At 40.3% G+C, this 17,604-nt stretch overlaps 1 protein-coding gene across 3 annotated transcripts in view; it reads left to right on the top strand.

The window, feature by feature from the left end:
* Positions 1-7,185: 7,185 nt before the first annotated feature.
* Rev1 (REV1 DNA directed polymerase) overlaps positions 7,186-17,604 on the top strand; it is a 78,998-nt gene continuing 68,579 nt past the window's right edge. For 2 of the 3 annotated variants that reach the window (XM_046440371.1, XM_046440368.1), the window contains exons 1-2: positions 7,186-7,369; positions 9,134-9,177. The gene's annotated coding sequence lies outside the window, so the exon portion shown is untranslated. The remainder of the gene's footprint in view (positions 7,370-9,133; positions 9,178-17,604) is intronic. The other variant, XM_046440369.1, reaches the window with a different exon arrangement.

Genomic DNA, 17,604 nt, shown 5'->3' with positions numbered 1-17,604 from the left:
TTAAAAAACAACAACAAAAAAAAACCTGTTTTGGTGAAATTGGAAAAGGAAGTGCTGATAAAAGAGGCCTACATCTTTAATGCAGCTTTTCTCTATGTGGTGGGACATGGCCATGGCCAGTGTCTGAGATCAAGTCCTGCTAAGCCTCATGAATGATCCAAGGTCATGGGAATTTGCTTGCCTCCAGGAAAACTGAGTTGAGAGCTGCCGTCCTGAGCTGTCCTTAGTAGTCAGTAGAGGGGGACTGCTTCGATTCTCTAGAGAAAGTTTAGTAGTAGTTTAGAAAGTTGAGTAGCCTTCCTGATCAGTGAAACTCACATCTTTGATCTTAGTAAGTACCCCTTGGCTGCAAGTACCTGAAACCAAGTTGATTTTGCTCAAACAAGAAAGAGAAATCTACTTTAAGTATATGGCCTGTGTCATATAGCTCAGGGCAGACACAAGGCTAGGCTAAGAAGATGTAAACTAGGGCTTAGAAAAATCCCTAGGAGGGAACCCAAGAGGGGTTCTCTCCAACTCTGGCTACTTTGCGGCAAGAATCAGCAAGAATAGGTTTCATGCCCACCAGCATATGAGTTCATGAAGAGGTCCGGTTTTGATTCCAAATTCCCTTGTGTGAATCAGGTACCCATCCACTAAGGCTTACAACAAAAAGAGGGGGAGGGCAGGTAAATGCACACAAGTTTGTTGTTGTTGTTGTTGTTGTTGTTGTTTATGACTCTATTCTCATCAAAGAATAAATGTGCATAAGGGCAAAGCTTTGAATTCAGACACACACACAAAACCCATACCCTCACATATTCTCATATGGTCTAAGCCACACTCCCTGTGGTTTTAAATGATTATGACATACTTTGACTGTTTTCAGGGTGATGCTCAATGGTAGGATTCTCAGGAAACTCATAAATAAAATTCACTGCTTCATGCAAGGGAAGAAGAAATAGGAGGAAAGCAGGAAGAAATTCTATCACTTAAATGAATGATTGATTCCTTTAACTCAGTCAGAAAGCACAGGCTCTGGAATATCTGATATAAGCCTTATGAAGGGCCAAATGACCTGCTCAAATTATGATAATGATAGTTTGCTAATTAGAAAATAAATAAAACAAGGAGACTTCCCACTGAACTCCAGGTTGAACATTCATTATGTTTCCTTCTAAATATCACAGATATTTAGAAATGATTGTAAATGGATTTTTGTTTTAAATTCAAGGGACTAAAATACACAGAAAAAAGAGAATGGGGAAGGAGAGAAGTAAGCAAAGTTTGGAAGCTGGAAAGCAGAAGGCTTCATAGCCACACTCCTGGCTGATAGGGGAAGCTGAAGGCCAAGTGCCCCTGGTGGGCCAGAGGCAGGAGCAACCTGATGACCCTTAAGAATGGGGATCAGTTCGCCTCTCTGAAGGCAGGGGTGAGGGTAATCAGGGGTGAGGGTAAGAGTAGGAGCAGGTCTCTACATATGTAGCCTCATTCTTCTGGTCGTTCTAGCTAAAACCCAGAAATTCTTCATCCACCCTAAACCCGACTCGCAGTCCAACATCAAATTCCATTGACTCAATTTCAAAACCATCTTCAAAGCCTGCCTATTTCTATCATCTCCATTATGAACAACCTAGACCCAAACTGCTCTTGCCTTTCACCTGGATCTGACCACTTCCTCTAATTTTCTATTGTGTCAATCAAGCTTTAGTTCCCACTTTCCTGCAGGACTTACCCACTAGTGACCTCCACATTGTCAAGTATATTCATCATTCTCAGTCCTTAACTTTATTTGCAACCCTCCCGACTTCTGATTTTCGGAGTTTTGCAGTCTTTTCCTTTTCTTTCTTTCTTTCCTTCCTTCCTTCTTTCTTTCTCTCCTCCTCCTCCTCCTCCTTTTTTTTTGTGGGGGGGATTGAACTCAGGGGTGCTTAACTACTGAGCTACATCCCCAGATCTTTTTAAAATATTTTATCTAGAGAAAGAGTCTCACTGAGCTACCCCGTACCTAGCTAAGTTGCCGAGACTGACTTTGAACTTCCGATCCTCCTGCTTCAGCCTCCTGTGGTCCTGGGATTACAGACAAGCACCACTGTGCCCAGCTCCCCCCCCCCCTTTTTTTCCATTGACATCGTACCCTTCTAAGCTTCTTTTGCTGGTTCCCCATTATCTCACAGCATCTAGGCATCAGAGTGCTCCCCGTCTTAGGCGTCAGTTGTCTTCTCCACTTAGTCTCTAATTGATTATATGTAAACAGTTTTAAGCATCATGCATAAACTAAGAACTCTAAAATGTATATCCCAACCTGGATATCTCCCCAGACATCTAACTGTTTATTTAATATCTCCACTTGTATATCTCATGGATATCTCAAACATAACCTGACTAAAGCAGAATTCCTGATTTCTACCCCCTTCCTAACATGCTCTTCCTTAATTATTCGCCACATGGCTGCTGCAGAGATTCCTTTTAAAAGTAAACCATATGCGACATTCACCCCTCTGTTAAAAACCCTTCGATGGCTCTATCATACTTGGCATAAATGAGCCAGTGAATGATATGAAAGGCTTTCTGCCAGTCTGCACCCCCATCCAGTCATCCTGGTCCTTGTCATTCTTTTGCAGATTCATTGTCCTTAAATATCCAGGCATATTTCAAGCTTAGGGTCTTTGACCTCACAGTTTCCTGTGCTTGGATTGTACTTCTTTAAGAGAACTGCAAGGCATCTTCCCAACTTCAAGAGGTTCCCACTGGCTAAATCTGGGACAATTTGTAAAAATCTATGAATCCATTAGGACTTTCAAGAAAATGAAGGAAGAATAAAGAGAGAAAGAAAAAGTTTATTTACTGTCATTGGAGGTTACTATTAGACAACCCTTTTCTATATAAAATAGTAATTAAATAGAAAGCATTAAACATTTTCCCTGATTTCTAAGGAGGAATTATAATAAATACACCCCTGTGCATAAAGGAAAGTTCTTTAAAGAAGAATGCTAGCCAATAAATAGAAGGGATGATGGAGTGAGGAAAACTTCCTTTGCAACCCAATAAAATGGTTGACTGGGGCCAGGATCATCAATAGAGGCTGAAGACTAAAGAGAATATTGACTTGGTAAAAAAAAAAAAAAAATTTCCACCCCCACAGCTTACACAGGGGGAAATGTAGTTTTACACCCAATAGATTTGGCTGCCACTACCCAGCCAAGTGATCCAACTTAGTTATCACTAGAGGCAGGAAAATCGGTATTTCTCAGTATGATGGAATTTGAAGTACACAGCAGTATCATGAAACATTCTTGCCAATGTGGAATAGGAAATGAGAAAGTGACAGTGTCAACCTGATTTCAAAATTTGAGAAGTGATACATTGCCCATAGGACACACATGCCCCATTTGCAATGATGGTGAAGAATGAAATTAAAATATTATTTTTGCTTTCAATTTACATGTTGTAATGTTTTTCAATTAGTTGCCAAGTTGTTAGGTTAAAAATACTTGTTTGGCCCTCTCTATATAAAATGTTAGATATTTCTTTTGGCCTAGGGGAAAGAAAAAAAGACAGTAAGGATTCCATGAACAGAAAAAGCTTGGGAATCTCTGCCTTAGGGTCATCATTGTTTGAGAATTAAACATATAAGATGATATTCACCCTTTTGACCTAAAGTCATCAAAATGGTGCTCTGACTCACTTTCTCTTTCTCTGGTCTTTATTCCTGATGATTTTAACATGCATAGTAATGATCCCTCTGACCCTTCATAGTCTTGAACTTCTCCCTTTCAATGTCTCATCCTCCATCCTATCACAGCCACTAATTCCCTCTGCAGTATTTCCCTATTCTCTAGTTCTTGGCTCCAAAAAATCCTTTGAAATGGTCCCCCATTGACTACTGACACCATACACCACCCACCCTTGGTTTGTCCTCTTCCCTCCTCTGCTTAGGTTCCATGATCAATCATTATAATCTCTCCCTTGCCCATGTCCTCAACTTCCTTTCCCTTTTCTCATTTCATTATAGTTGCTTTGCAAACCCTACCTTAGGCAGATCTACTTCCCTGGCTCTTCTGGGTTACACCTGAGCACCTGGACTACTACAAGACCCCCATATTGCTTCTCAAACCTATTCTCCCTGCAACAGCCAGAGTGACTTTTTCTTTTTTTTAAATATTTTTTTTCAGTTCTATTTGGACACAATACCTTTATTTTTATTTATTTATTTTTATGTGGTGTTGAGGATCGAACCCAGAGCCTCGCACATGCTAGGCAAGCGCTCTACCGCTGAGTCACAATCCCAGCTCAGCAGCTAGAGTGACTTTCTAAAGTTTCCTTACTGCTTAAACTCTTATTGGTTCCTTGCCCTTCAGAAAGTCAAAACACATGAATCCTCATGCTCTGACCCCAACTTACCTCTCCAACCTCCTTTATTAGCATTCACCCCCTTCCCACAGCCCATGTTACACTGTGTGAATCCTGGAATGTTCCCTGTCTTCCCTCCCTTTTCTGCTTTTCCCTAATTGAACTAGTCTATCAGTCCTTACTGTGATCTCACTTTTCCAGGAGACCCCTGGTATCTTCCCTACATGCTCCATAGACTACCCTTAGGTGGTAGCCCTGAACCTGTATTCCAGGTGATTCTATCTCATTTGCCTTCCTCACTATATTGGAAGTTTTTTGAGGACAAGAAATGTCCTCATATGGAATGTGCACCATAACTAGTTGTGAAATCGTGCTGAATTTTGTGAATGGTGTCGTTTAAATACATATACCTTTGTATGTCTGAAAGAATTCAGTCTTGGCAAATAAATTCTGGCTTCAACTTCCTAAGTGTCCATGGGCTTAAGGTCATTTTCCCTTGTTATTTCATCTTTCAGCAAAATGTGCAGCATGCCTTGCAACAATCAGCATTATGACTTGAGTTACTGTGACCACATCACCCTAGGGACTGGAGTACCAACTTTTTTTTTTTTTTAATAGTTTTATACTCTTTTCCTGTATTGATATTTTAGACACTAGCTGTGGATGTTTCCAAGAAAGTTAACTGCTAGATACTGATATGAAAGAATAGCAGCAGTCAAATCCTTATCCAGGGCTGTCCCATTAGGATCACTAGTCTGGACTTTCATAGGCCCCTTGAGATGTCAGTAATGAATTTTAATCAAGTTCAGAAAAGAGGGAAAAGGTGAAATTCCCTAAAGCACTCCCCTAAATGGAGGTCCAGGTTGACCATCTCATTTCCTTTCTTCAAAATTTGGTTTTCTTGCCTTATATGGGAAAGATAGTTCTTCTGAGAACAAACAGAAACAGATAAATGAATGTAGTGACTAGACAATGTTGAAATAAAAGGTTCTTCAGATATCATGAGATGGCATAAGACAGAATATTCTGGAGCAGACAAAAATAGAACCTCACAAAATTGTTCATACCAAGGATTTTAGTGTTTGTATACATCCTATTTCTGTACTCTTCATCTTTTTTAATATTTATTTTTTAGACATAGGTGGACACAATATATTTTATATTTATGTGGTGCTGAGGATCCAACGCAGTGCCTCACACATGCTAGGCAAGCTCTACCTCTGAGCCACAACCCCAGCCCTTCATTTTTTAATCTAGAGAGCAAGGTGGTTTCTTTCCTCCTTACTAGTAAAACTTGCGTACTAATTTGCCCTGAAGTGCAGTTTATACCCTTTTATATTCTACAGAGGTACTACCAGGGTGAGTTAGTTCAACATTTATTTCTTGCTTGAGAAAATTCAGAGAAAAAAATCTTTGACACAAATAATAATAGAAAACAAAATTGAAATTGAAATAATAATGATGCAGTTCCTATAGAGTTCACAGGCTATTTTTTAATTTCAAAATCAAGTCTTGCTATTTATTACTGATGAAAATAATGCCATGTAGAGGAGAGATTCTTAAGCCTCATAAGGAAGAAGGTGTTGTCAACTGTTTTTCTGTGGCATCTCAGCACATGAGCCTACTAAAATGACACCATTTGTTTTAAATTGTGGTGTCTCAGAAAAGCATGCAATCTGTATTTGCTTGGTTAGGAAGAGAGTACTGAAGTTGAAAGTTTATAGAATGGCAAGGAAAAAAAGGGAAAAATTAATAAACCATATTTGATTATCGTCTTTCTTACCAGTAATCAAGTCCCAGGCTTGCAAATTGGTTTTCAAAAGTATACTGAGTGTTTCCAAAGTACTCGCAAACTCGTTTTCAAGTATTTTAGGTGAAGAAATGAGGGGGAAAAGTATTAAGCCTTTGGAAGGAATGTGGACTTCATTTTTTGGGTATTAAGACTATTGTAACAATGTAGCGTCTCCCGCTGAACCGACACTGCAGCAAGGTGGGATGGTGGGGGAGAATGGTGCTTGTAGGACGCTTGTTTTCTGCTGGAAGGCCCTTAGTTAAAATTGTATTTAAGCATATATGACCTAGGATATTAATTGTTTTTCAACTTTTAATGGAAAATTGCCCATGTAATCAATCCAGGTGCTGCAGGTGAGAAGGGATACCTGATGGAGGCTTACACATACTCAAGTGCAATGCAAGACCGCACTTAAAAGACGGGGATGGTCACTGGCCTTCCTGGAGCTGACTCGATCCCTCAACCCCAGTGGCGCAGTGTGCATTCTCGCCGACCCACTAGGTTCAGGATTCTCGGGGCTCCCTGACACGGGAAAGTGTCCGTTCATATGGTCTCCACTAGATGTCACTGCAAATCAATCGCTAGTGTTTGGACCCTCTTCAGACCGTACCAGGGTTTCAAACGCGGTCAGTCTCTGCACTTGTGTCCTCCGCGACCGGGGACCGGGGAGCCCAGAGCGGGCGGGGCGGCGTGGCGCGGAGCGTCCCTGCAGCGGGAGCAACACACCGGCCCAGGCTCCGCGACCCGAGAGGGCGGCGCACCGGCAGCGGGGTGATGCTGAGTCTGGCCAGCTCCGTGCACCCCTGCCCCCGCGCGCGAGACGGTCACGTGCTGCCGAGGCGCTGCCCCCCGCGGGCGGCGGCGAGAGAGGAGGGCGGGGCCGCAGCACTGCGCCGCGCCTGTCGCGCAGGGTCGTTTTGGGCCGGGCGCGCGCCAAGCGCGTGCGCCACGCGAGAGTGAGTGTGAGCCTCGCGCGCGAGCCGGGCGCCGCAGCCGGGGTGGGCGGGGGCGGGGCTAGCGCGCGCGCGCCCGCCGGAGGGGGAGGGGCGGAGCCGCCGCGGCGCGCGCGAGACCGGCCGCCGCGACTGTGGGGGAACCTGGACCGCCGCGCGTTGGAGCAACTGCCTTTCCTCGCGCTCCTCCCCGGCCCCGGTGAGGGCACTCTGCAGCGGCGGCGGCGCTGGAGCCCGCGAGGCCGGAGCAGGCAGCCGGGCTCGGGCATGGTGGTCTGGGGCAACGCGGAAGGTGAGCGACCCCGGGCCGGTGGCGGGGTGGGGGAGGGGTGGCGCCGGACACGCGTCGTCCGGAGACGCCGCAGACCCGCGCGGCGGCGGCCGGCCTGAGGTGCGGGTGGCGGCGGGCGCGCCGGCGCGGGCGGCACGGGCCGTGCTCTCGCGGCCTGGGCTGCCCGCAGCGCCCGCCCCTCGGCCGGCGGCCGCCGGGTTATGTAACGCGTGACCTCCCCTTCCCCCTCCGCCGTGGCGCGCCGGTCCCGCCGCCGCCGCCGCCGCTCGCGGCCGCCCCGACCCCAGCCCGCGGCCCTTCCCTCCGCGACCCGCCGCGGACGCCGCCCGCCGCCCCGCGCCCCAAACTCCTTCCTCCTGCGCCGGCGTCTCGGCCGGCCATTGAGTCCCGCGCCATTCATTCGTGCGCGCGTTCGGGCGTCCGCTCCCCGAGCGCTGGCAGAATGTCGGCGGGCGCCGCGCTCCTCCGCCCGGCCTCCAGTCACTGCCTGTGCCCCACGCCCGGGCCCCGCAGTCCCTGTCGGAGTATCCACAGGCAGTTTTTATCACTCGCGTTTCCTTGATACTTCTCTGGCCCTTAATGTGCAGCGCATCTTTCCCCAACTGTCCTTACAAGTGTCCCTTTCACACTTGCACACACTGTTGAAATGACTCAGCCCCGGTGTGGACGGAAAGTGGCGTTTCTGTGTGTTTCACTGCTCTTCCTACGTATTCCCAGTTGGAAAAGCAAGAACCTTAACATAGCCTAGCTCCTTAATTGAGCCCCCTTGTTTAATTAAAAAATGACAGATGATCTAGGTCCAACTCTGTCTTCATCCTCTCAGGTCATGTACTGGTAGAAATGGTACGTGGGTGACAAGAAATCGTGTAGACTGGCATGCCATAAAAAGCGCTTGTAAATATTAGCACTTTATTTAACAAGTCTTCATTCTGTGTATCTGCCTGGCCTCTCTGGCTCCTCTGGTCTCCAAGAATAAGCCATTATTTGCTCCTTAGGTTGAGTAATACGTATCATGGCCTTGGTTCTTGCTGTGGAGTACCCAGTAACTCATTTTTTGGTTTTTACAATCTACCTGCTTTCCAAACGTAGGTTTGTGGTTTCTTATAGCCTTGGCTTTGCCTTTGCAAATTCTGCTAGCATAATGTTACCTCATGTCTTAGACTTCTGTGCTGGACACTTGGAAACTCACTTAAAGTCTCTCTTCCAAAGATCCAGTCTAAAGGTTATCTTCCCTTCAGTGGTTAGGCTATTTGCCATTTTTCATGTGTTGTGATAATTATCTTTTATCCCAATCCTGTTTTTCTCTATTTTATAGGTCCTTTAAGGTCAGACTGTACCAAACTCATAAAACTTTACCCTAATTTTATAGTAAACAGTACCTGTTAAGATTTTTTTAAGAGATGGAAATTGCTCTTTTAGTATTAATTTCCATTAATATTAAAATACTATGCTGTTTCAAGCATAAAATACAATTTTTTTTCAAAAAATGTAAAATCACTCCATTTCCCCCATCCCCAACTCACAACTCAAATTCTACATAAGAGAATTAAAGAAATCCTATCCTCATCAGAAATGATTAGTCATTGTTAATGAGAAATTATAAAAGCTACATATTTATACTTGATAGTCTGGTCTTTGATAGCTTCTGTGGTGGAAAGATAAGAACTTAGGAGTGAGATTTGGGTTTGAATTCTGTGTTATGACCTTGGGCAAGTTAAGTTAGTAATATCATTGATTTTTTTTTTTTTTTTTTCTCATTCATAGAATGAAGACATCATTTTCCACCATGGGTAGCTGAGGATTAAATGGTGAGACCTGGATATATACACATTGGTTACTCAATAAGTACTCCTTTGGTATATATCCCTTCACTATCTAGAATGAGCCTGAATGTGCTAGAGAGAAAGCATGAAAGGAAAACTAATCAAAGGAGACATTAGGTACCTCTTATCTCCAAATAAAAGGAGTTCTAGATTAAGAAACATTACGATTCTTTCTGCTTCTCCACATATGGATATCTGTGGCATAGTAAAAATCACAAGGTAGATTAAGCCGAGCTTTTTATTTTTCCCCTTTCTCTGAACTGTTAACATGGATATTAATTTTCCCCCAAATGCAATTTGAGAAAGGGAGTATGAGAAGAGAGGGATATTACTGTCTTTTTTTTTTTTTTTAAGAGACAGTGCACTGGTGTCCCTATTTCTCTTGCTTCCTGACTAGTCCCTACATAACAATCAGAGTGATGTATTTTTATTTATTTTTTGATACAGGGGAATGAACCCAGGGGTGCTTTACTACTGAGCTATATTCCCAGCCCTTGATATTTTTTTATTTAATTTTTATTTTTTTAATTTTTTTTTTTAGTTTTCGGTGGATACAACATCTTTATTTTATTTGTATGTGGTGCTGAGGATTGAACTCAGCACCCTACGCATGCCAGGCGAGCGCACTACTGCTTGAGCCACATCCCCAGCCCTAGCCCTTGGTATTTTTATTTTGAGATAGTCTTGCTGAGTTGCTTAGGACCTTACTAAGTTGCTAAGGCTGGCCTCAAACTTGTGTTTTTCCTGCCTTAGCGTCCACGGTTGCTGGAATTATAGGTGTGTGCTACCATGCCTTGTCAGAGTGATTTTTTAAAAAACAAATAAGATTTGTCATTTTCTTGCTCAAAATCCTGCAAAAGCTTCCTGTTGCATATAGAATTGAATTCAAGACCCTTACCCCAGTCTATCAAGGCATTGCCTGACTTGGCAACTGCCAACTTCTAATTTATGTCTTGCTCTAGGACTATTCATTACCCTGCTTCACTGGGTACTTAAACTGTTCATGCCTTATAATGTTATCCTTGCTGTTTTTTTAGCTGTATTACCCCTTCCTCTAAATGGTCATGGCTCTTATCTTCACGTCTTCTGTTTGATGCAAAAAATTCATCACTTGGAAGGCCTTCCCATGATCTCTAAAACAGAACCTGGCTTCTTCCTCTGTCCCTTGATTTCATGGTATTTCTCCTTAGCATGTAATACTAGGTGAAGATACATTGTTCACTTATTTATTGATTCTCCCATTAGACTTGTTTGTTTCCCCTTCCCAACTAGAGGGTAGAGATCTTTTCTGTTGCATCATTCCTTAGAATTTTGCTGGTTTATATTAGATCCTTAGTCAAACTTGTTAAAGGAATGCATGGTATAGTTGATTTGAACATTGGTTCTGGAATCAACCTGGGTCAAAATCCTGGCTTCTACCCTTTACTGATTGTGCAGCTGTGGGCAGGCTTTGGGTGCCTTTGTATGCTCATCTATCTGTAAGATGACTATAAAGGATTACAGTGAGTAATAATTTGAATTAATACATGTAAGGTGTTTCTGTGAGAGTTATTTTATACTTTTTAAAAAATTACTTGGGGACTGGGGATGTGGCTCAGTTGTAGAGCACTAAGGCCTGGGTTCAGTCCCTAGCACTGCAAAAAAAAAAAAAAATATTTTGACTTAAGATTTGGCATGAGATAAAATATGAAGTAATTGATTTTTTTTTATACTTATGACCTTTCTTGGCTGAATTTTTATGGGCTACCAAATTATATTTATGGATTTATGGAACTTGTTTAGTTTTTAATAAGTAGATTTTGTATAGGTCTAGAAAAAATTAAAAAATAAACTGCTGAGAATGATGACCTGTATTTGGTCTTAATGTGTAAGTCAGGTTTTTATTCTTCGGATCTGTGGAAGATACTAAGAGTGATTATCTCAACAGCCACCCACCAGAGTGGCTTTTATATATTTCCCTTTGAAGTTCTGCTGGATATATGATTGTGGTGATGAAAGGACTTGCTGGAGGCTTCCTGTCTTTAGATAGGGAAGCCCTTGAAGATCCAGTTAAGGTATGAGTCTTGTAGTATTTGGGAAGGAAAAGATGTTTTATCCTCTTTAGTGTGTTGAATTTCTGCCTTTCATTTGGAGTTTTTCCCCTCAAATTGTGTTTGGTTCTTAATTGGAGCTTAACACAGTCTAGCTATAACTGTATATCTTTCTTTATCCTTCTGTTCTTTGCATAGTGTAATTGCTTCTTCTGTAGCATTTCCAGAAATAGTAAAGAATTTCTAGACACAGTGACTTTGTAATAATAAATAGTTTGAGCTAAGACAACTTGAGTTATTTTTGTAAACTTAAGATTCTTCTGTTTTAATTATATTTGCATAGTACCAGTTATTTTTACTTGATCCACTTGTCCTCTTTGTAGTAACATGTTTTATTTCTCAGTCTGCCTAGAATCCTCGACTTTGGGCTTTAACTTTTTTAAAAAATTGAAATACTGCTTGTATTTACATTTGTCCAAAATCTAATAATTACTAAATTATTAAATTATTACATTATTAAATAATTACTGGGCTCTTTGCTAAGTGCATTGTCTTGTTTAATATTCACAACCACCATATAAGGTAGGCACAGTTGTAAAGAGACAGATTTATAGAGGTGATGTTGCTGGGCTGGATCACACAGGTAGGTCAGAATATAGCCAGGATTTCTACCTAGTTCCACCTGATTCTGTATTTCAAGGTCATAACCACTCTTCTGTGAGCCACATTAAAAATAACAAGGTTTCTGTTTGGAAACTTGCCATTTTATTTTATCACATTATTTGTGAGTAGGTAGCCTCTTAAACTACTGGCAGTTTTACCATTTTTTATGATTTTAGTTTCTTTGGATTTAACTATCACTACACTTCAGTGCCTACATGTTCCTTATGTGTAAGACATTAAGTTGGTAATATGCAAAATCATTTACATTTTTTTCTTATTCTAAAAAGCCATTAAAAATAAGTCAAAGCATCATATATCTCATGGTACATCAGCTTTGTAAATAGTTTGGAAAGGTTTTGAATGTAATGGATGTGATAGATTTGATTTAAGAAAACAAATGTCTTTAGATTTGCTGAAAATAAGTTTCAGGTAACATAAATATTTAATAAAATATTAATGTCTTTCTGCTGATTACAGAGCAAATCTTTTGTTATCTTTTTTTATAAGGAAACATTTGTGGAATATTTTAACGTAAGTTTTAATGATTCTTGATGTCTATTTGTAAGACTTTCTTTTGTAAGAACAACTAAAGTAAAAATTGTTGAATTAATGCTTAAGTAGAGTCAGATTGCTGGTGCTAGAAAGAATCTTAGATTGTATCCCTAGTCTTCTGTAGGAAAATGAGATCCAGATAATTGTTCAACTGTGAATGAGGAGAAATTTAGGGCTAGAACCTAGGTGGTTTTTTTTTTAAAATTCTAAAAGTGATGTTTTTTTCTATTACATTCTGCTCTGTGCATCTGTTGTCCATGGAAAAATCAACACTTTGAAATCTCTTATTTAAGAGGGCAGAATATTGAACAATATGTTTTTGTAAAATTGTGATTTAAAGTCTTGAATTTTTTTTATCATTGGAAGTGAGTAGAAAAAAAAATTGTCCTCTATTTATAATGCAGTTAGAAAATTTGTTCTCTTGTGTAGAAAGGTAGTTGCTTTATCCACATAGGATGGTTTAAAAGAGTGAGAATGGGAGAAAAATATGGCTGTTAAGTAAGTAGTTTGTACTTGAATCCAGTATGTGAATAACCAAAATATTGTTTACTAGCTTCTGTCCTTCTTGGTCAGACCCAAGACTTAAGAGAAACTTCTTAGAGGTTTAGTCGCAAAATAATGAGTGCACATTACATTTTCTAAACGCCATCATTCTTACATTTGATATTACTCAAAATTGACTTAATGCATTTTTATCTTTTAGACATTAGTCTGAATTATGTAGTTGAAATTATAATTATTCTTTGCCCTTTCAAATGCCTTTTACCAAGTTAGGAATCTTATTCTTATAATAATAGGCTCTAGTTCTTGATGACTTGTTGGCTCGCTATTTTAAGCCTTTTTTTTTTTTTTTTTTTAAGCTTGGATAGTCAATTTTATTTTAAACCCCCTTCCTTTTTGGTGGAGGGTGAGTACTGGGGATTGAACTCAGGGACACTCAACCACTGAGCACTGAGCCACATCCCCAGCCCTGTTTTTTTTTTTTTTTTTGTATTTTATTTAGAGATAGGGTCTCACTGAGTTTCTTAGCTATTGCTGAGTCTGGCTTTGAACCCTCAATCCTATTGTCTCAGCCTCCTGAGCTGCTGAGGTTACATGCATGCGCCACCATGCCCAGCTCTCTTTTTTTGTTTTAACATGGATGATTTAAGGTAGATAATCTTTAATTTAAAAAACATTTTAATAATTCTTTAATATATTAAAGAGCATAGCTTAAAATAAGAAACTTTGTACTAAGTGGGATGTTTTATAGCTTAAAGAATGGTTTCACTCAGCTTTCCTCCTTTAAGTCCCAGAGTCCTGGGAAGAGAAGTAGGTCAGTATATTCTGTATTTTAGCTGCTGAGTAATTCTGGTACCAACTTCCCAGAGTTAAGTTAGGCATCACACTGAGGGCATGGCCTGCCAGAATCCCCTCGCTTTAGTTACCAATCGCAAACTCTAGGATGTCCAGGCCACTCACAATTCTGATCAAGGCACTATAACTTCTGAAGTCCCCACTATCCCCTAAGCTTTGTTAATTTGCTAGAATGACTCAGAATTCAAGAAGCTTGGAAGAACAGGATACGATAAATGAGATGTGTGGGGGGAGGATAACGCTTTCATGCCTTCAAGACTTTATGCTTCCAGTACACCAGCCAGAGCAGCTCACCCAAATGTAAGTGTCCAGAGATTTTATTGACGTTTTATTATATAGGTAAGACTGAACTACGTCTTTAGTCTTGTTCCTTACTTGGAGGTCAGGAGGTCAGGCTGGTATTACCTATCTCAAAGTTCCAGTTCTCTAATAACATCGGTTGACCTTTCCAGCATGACAGCCCCTGACCTGAAACTAGGGGTCCACTGGGAATCACTTTGTTAATATAAATTCATATGTCAGATATGGTTTGAGGAGCCCACATGGGTTACAAAGACACTGTACCATTTGGGAAATTTGAAACATTGAGTCTTTTAGGAACCAGGGACAAAAGCTAGTCAAATTCATTACTATACAACATTAGCTGAAAAAGTGAGAACACATACTTGCCAAATGTGTTACAGCTAAAACTAGTAGTAATGGTAGAAGCCTAAATTCTACTCATTATATATATTTTGACATATTTATATTAAATATTGAAGCAAGTTGTATTAAAGTATATTTATATAAAAAGATTACCTTCTGTTGAGGATTATAACATTTTCTTTCATTAATACAGTAGAATTAAAGCCTGGGTTGATACTCATTTAAGTCATATATCTTATTTATGTAAATTTTGTTGCAGGTTGGGTTATAAACTAAATATTTCTTGGTATTTTAAAAGTGCACTAATTTTTTCTGTGAAAAGTTTGATTTTTTATTTCTTTGTGAATTGTTTTTTTTTTTAGATTTAAATGATTATTTCCTACTACTAAGTGAAAAGAAAATAAATCTGTGAGATTTTTGTGGGTGAGGTAGAGAGGTTGATGATCTATTTGTTTTTAGAGTTGCAGAATGTTTCGTAGTAACTTAATTGCTGTTTTGAATTTTAGCACTTGAGAGAAAGTTACTAACACTGTTTAACTTTATGCTTTTGGAGGAGTATTTTTTTTTAATATTTATTTTTCAGTGTATTTGGACACAATACCTTTATTTTATTTATTTATTTTTATGTGGTCCTGAGGATCGAACCCAGGACCTTGCACATGCTAGGCAAGTGCTCTACCACTGAGCCACAACCCCAGCTGGAGCAGTTTTCTTTTGCATGTTGTTTATGCCCAATTGAAAATCTTATTTCTGATTGTCATTTAAAGATTGTTTCGGAGCTCTCACTGTTACATGGAGCTAGAGTCTATTAGTCAAGTATAGAGTGCTGAATAAATTGTTACATCAAATTAGACTTTTAGTGTCTTGAAGAATGTAGTATGTTGCCGGGGCTGTAGCACAGTAGTAGAGGGCTTTCCTAGCACATATGAGGCCCTGGGTTCCATCCTCAGCACTACATTAAAAAAAAAAAAAAAGGAAAAAAAGAATGTAGTGTCTCCTTATGTTATATCTATAAAACTACTGACTCTTATGTTTTAAAATATACGATAGGGAGTTCTTGGCATGAAGGCAAGGAAAGAGTCCAGAAGCAGTGGCAACTTTTTAAACATTCTATACCTTTTATATTCACTTGCAATTACATTTAATGTAAGGATTTGTGAGAAAAGAGATTGGTGAAAGATGGAACTGATAGCAGATCCAGAAAAGAGTGTTTGACCATATATTTTTAGTTGCATTTACTCAGTGATTTGTTCAATATCATCATTTGCCAGTGTCATATGTGAGTTCAGAGATCTAATGAATTATATGGGTGGAATGCACAAGACAAGGACATCCGCTAAGACAGGTTTGTGGATCTTCATGTAGACTGAACTCATGAGGCAGAAACTCTCCATATGTATCCAACTCATTGTCTACTGTTTATATATACAATTTTATAGTTTCCTAAAGCTTAAAAAGTAAGGCTCAACATGCTTGGAATGACAATCAAGGCCTTAGTTACCTTGGTTAGTATTACATCTGGCCATGTATTTTATAAACCAGTCAATTCCAGAATGTTTTCTGCTTTTTTTGTGGTTTTGATGATGAATTTTCTTCTTTCTGGCATTATTGCTCTCCTCTTCTTAGTTCCCTTTTGCCCCTTCAGATCATTCTAATCATTCTCAGCTCAAATCTACCTACTAAGTGATGCTGACACTTAAGTGATAAGGGAGTCTGAGGAGAGCTCATCAGAGCCAGAAGAGACCCCCTCCTCAGACCTTCCAGGCTCTTAACCCTATCACATAAAAGAATTTAAGGACAGTCATGTTTTAGCAAACAGGAAAGAGGCTTTATTAGAAAAATGTGAAGGTGTACATTCTCAAAGCAGAATGTGGGCTATCTTGAGAGTGAGAAGTGCTTTTTTTTTTTTTTTTTTTTTTTTTTTTAATTGGGGGCATAATAAGGTAGACTATGTTCCAAATGGGCCAGACTTCCCTCTAGATTGGGAAATATTAAACAAGATTGTGTTTCCTTTTTGGGTGGTCTGGACTGTTAGGTAGGTGTATTAGCTTTTTGTTGTTATCAAAATACCTAACAAGAATGACTTAGAGGGGAGAAAAGTTTATTCTGGCTCAAGGTTTCAGTGGTCCCAGTCTACTCCCTACTGACTATTGCTCTGGACTTTGGATGAGGCATAACATCATGGTGGAAGTGCATGGTGGAAGAAAACTGCTCAGCTCATGGTATCCAGGAAGCAGAGCAGGGAAGTGCATTGTGTTCCAGGGACAAAATATAATCCCCAAGAGTATGCCTCTCCCCTCATCCCCCCGAACCTGTGACCTACTTCTTCCAGTCACCCCACCTGCCTACAGTTACCACCCAGTAATCTATTCAAAGTATTAATCTGTCAGATAGGCTAATCCACTGATTAGATTATAACTCTCAAGATCTAATCATTTCACTTTTGAATGATCCTTCATTAACACACAAACTTTTTGGGGGACACTCATATCCAAGCCGTAACAGTAGGTTTCAGCTTATAACAGTGTCTCTGGCTTTTTTTTTTTTTTTAAATATTTTGTTTATTTAGTTGTAGTTGGACCCAATACCTTTATTTTATTTTTATGTGGTGCTGAGGATTGAACCCAGGGTCTCGCATGTGTGAGGCGAGCACTCTACTGTTGAGCCCCAGCCCAGTGTCTCTGGCTTTTAAGTGGTAGATTTGGATGATGATCAGGTACGTAATTGGGCCTTAGAGTTAACAGTCTAGTCAGATGTCAGCCTCTAGCTTCAAGGAGGTTAATGTCTTTTAATATTGAGGTCTTCTTGCTGCTTTGCTATGTACCAGAAAACTTAAAGAGAGCTGGAAATTTACAAAGTAATATATGGGTTGTTCAGTGTGCATATGTATTTTGGTTCCTTTTTACCCCTTAGGCTCCTTTGTCCCACTCAGGAGTTGTTCACAATCCACCCATTCCACATTCAACAGGGACTTTTTCTTTTAGAGACTTAATTTTCTTTGTACCCCCAAATTTCTATGCTGCTGCCTTTTTGGGTCTCTTCTCTAATATGAGATTTGTTTTTCCTACATTTATTGCATTCTGTCAGTGCCATTAATATAGGGTCCTCTATTGTAGTTTTCTCTCTAGTAACCTAGAATTGTGGTTTATACTTATCTTGAAAACTG

The sequence above is a fragment of the Marmota monax genome, unplaced genomic scaffold, assembly GCF_021218885.2.
Source record: "Marmota monax isolate L192 unplaced genomic scaffold, Marmota_monax_Labrador192_F-V1.1 WCK01_AAM20220418_F8-fsc00210, whole genome shotgun sequence".
In the NCBI taxonomy this organism is placed as follows: Eukaryota; Metazoa; Chordata; class Mammalia; order Rodentia; family Sciuridae; genus Marmota; species Marmota monax.
This window is presented reverse-complemented; position numbering and strand designations above follow the sequence as displayed.